General features: G+C 35.5%; 1 protein-coding gene and 1 long non-coding RNA gene across 2 annotated transcripts in view; one reads left to right on the top strand and one right to left on the bottom strand.

Moving 5' to 3' along the window:
* Nucleotides 1–1,829, top strand: part of LOC144957782 (uncharacterized) — a 56,096-nt gene extending 54,267 nt beyond the window's left edge. The window contains exon 3 of the long non-coding RNA XR_013642206.1: nucleotides 1,709–1,829. This is a non-coding gene — a long non-coding RNA (uncharacterized LOC144957782). The remainder of the gene's footprint in view (nucleotides 1–1,708) is intronic.
* Nucleotides 560–2,500, bottom strand: part of LOC144957781 (uncharacterized) — a 19,561-nt gene continuing 17,620 nt past the window's right edge. The window contains exon 6 of the mRNA XM_078889199.1: nucleotides 560–2,500. This exon is cut by the window's right edge and continues 1,156 nt beyond it. The gene's annotated coding sequence lies outside the window, so the exon portion shown is untranslated.

Below are 2,500 nucleotides of genomic sequence, written 5' to 3'. Positions count from 1 at the left end.
GGGCGTCCGCCATTGTTCCGATAGTTTAGAGCCAGTTACTAAGCTACTATGCGTCATTATGAGGGAAATTACGTCATGACTGTTGAAACCTATTTACTTCTTTTAATTGGTCAAACTTGTTATGACGGGCTATTTGCAAAGTACAAGTAGATTGAGAATAAAGAATAAAGGGAGAATAACCAAACAAATCTTTTAACTCTTTGTTTTCATTTGTTACGTCCCCTGAAAATGTAGGACAAAACAAAATAATGATCATCATTAATATTATTATATTGTTTGGGAGGCATTACAGATGTCTTTATAACGTGTTAATAGAGTATAGACAGTTGGAAGATGACGTCACTCAGGCCTTTGTTATTGTTTTTGCCATCCGCGTTTGTGAGTTGTTCTCACTAAACTGTATTAACCAGACTATAAAAGTTCATGGTTACACAGAGTTTGTGTGTTGGTCCGTTATACTTCCGGATGGCAATGTTGTGAACTCCTTGGCCAAGCGCATTCTATCTATATGTTAGAATGAACTATTATCAGGGGAAATAACCCACGAAAACATACAAAATAATATTTGTGTGGATTCTCTCCCTTTATTAAATAAAGTACACTGTAAATTAAGTTAAAAATCAAATTATCAAAATAAAGATGATTTCAGTTTGTCTTTTTCAACAACGACAAACAGACTCTCTTCCAAATCGCGGTATTTATTTTGAATCAACTTTTAAAAAGATATTATTACAATCGGATTTGAAAGAACTAGCGTAACCCGATAGTATGCCGTTTTCAGACGGTTGGTCTCATGTCTCAAGATGATGGTTGTTGTGATGAAGGTCACTGACATGATAGCAATATTTACCCATTGTTCCATACAGAGCTCTTGCTGACAAGGATTCACGAGAGGGAATATGTACAAAGGGCGAGTATCCAAACAAATCTTAGTTTTTTAAATATTTTCATGGGTTATTTCCCTTGAGAAAAGTAATTGTAATAAGATTAATTTACCAATATTAAATAGCAATTTTTTTCTTAATTGGATATTTTAGCAAGTTTTGATATTGTTTTAATAAATGTTTGGTCATGCTTGTTATGATGTCGGAAAAGCGAGTTATGTTGATTATAACAATAAATAAAGTGAGAAGAAAAGTGCCAGAGGACAATAGAGAACAAAAAACTTTGCTGTATTGGGGGCTCCAACACGATGCTTGATAGCACTCTTTTTTTTTTTGATTGGTGTATGGATTGACTATAGAGCTACCGTCTCATGCCCAGGCGGTGTTGTCGTACGAGTAAGGTCGCCAGTTCGAGCCCACCAACGCCGCGAAGTTTTCATTCTCTTCTGGCACTTTTCTATTCACTTTATTTCTGGTTGTTATGATGACAAAATCACAAACATTGCATCTGTATCTTCAAAAGTTTAATTTATATGTGAGCCCTCGTCTCAAAGCGGTATTAAGACGGGATGATTAAGATCCTTGAAAAGGAACGTGTAGCCAGAAATATCATGCTTAAGTTGAGTTTATAGGCTTTATAGACAAGAAGGAATATCATATTTTACTGTGCTAAATACCAACGGCTCATATTTTTGTCCAGTTTAACTTTTTAGCATCTGGTCTATCCCGACATAATACCGTTTTGAGACGAGGGTCACATATTTGTATATATTTATCTAGTGACTCGTTTGCCTTCTTTCTTTTTCTATCTTTTCATTTCTCAGTATGGAGCTTCTTGTTGGACAAGTATTTACATGGTTATATTGAAAAAGGACTTCATTGATGCTATGTGTTAAGATAAAATACTCACAAAAGCTGCCAGTCAGATAGAACTTACAACCACACAACATTATGTGTTACCTTCGTTTATAGCCTGGTTGATATAATTTTGTAAAAATCAATAATTAAAATGGCTGTCTGAAGACAATAACAAAGATCTTAGTGACATCAAATTATTATTAGATATTACGTGAATGCGGTTATCACAGATTATGTCCCTTAGTTGTAACCAAAACAGTGAATAGTTTTAAGAGACAGCACACATTGTAAACACTTTTTTTTCGGGCTCGATGATTTCTACGAGTGAACAAAGCTCTCAAAATCACACAAATCATTTTAAAAACAAGCCTTTAACACCGAGATAGCAGTCCCGTGTGGAGAGGTCATTGTAAGCGTTCTTTCTCCTCAAACTGAGGGGCTGGATTTGGTCGATAAAGCATTCACTTAAAAGAGATGATTCAAAAGGAAGGGAGAGTATCCAAAGATATGTTTAGTCATTTGTTAATGTATTTGGTATGTCCCCTTAACATTCTCGCACTCATTGGGTATGGCCGTCGCCATCATTTACTTATAGCCTGACACTGACCAAAAAATGACGCCAAAATGCCAGTCTTTGGCCACAAAAGAAAACAAATCGTGAGTTGTATTCAATAGTTCAACCAATGGGACCACTTGTTTCCTTGAGCACTAGTAACGATAACTCACTAGGCGGTGCAAAAACAAAATAATGACGTCAA

Source organism: Berghia stephanieae, chromosome 12 (genome assembly GCF_034508935.2).
Source record: "Berghia stephanieae isolate SIO BIC M18660-M18661 chromosome 12, UCSD_Bste_1.3, whole genome shotgun sequence".
In the NCBI taxonomy this organism is placed as follows: Eukaryota; Metazoa; Mollusca; class Gastropoda; order Nudibranchia; family Aeolidiidae; genus Berghia; species Berghia stephanieae.
The sequence above is the reverse complement of the archived record's forward strand: the minus strand, read 5'-3'. Positions and strand labels throughout refer to the sequence as shown.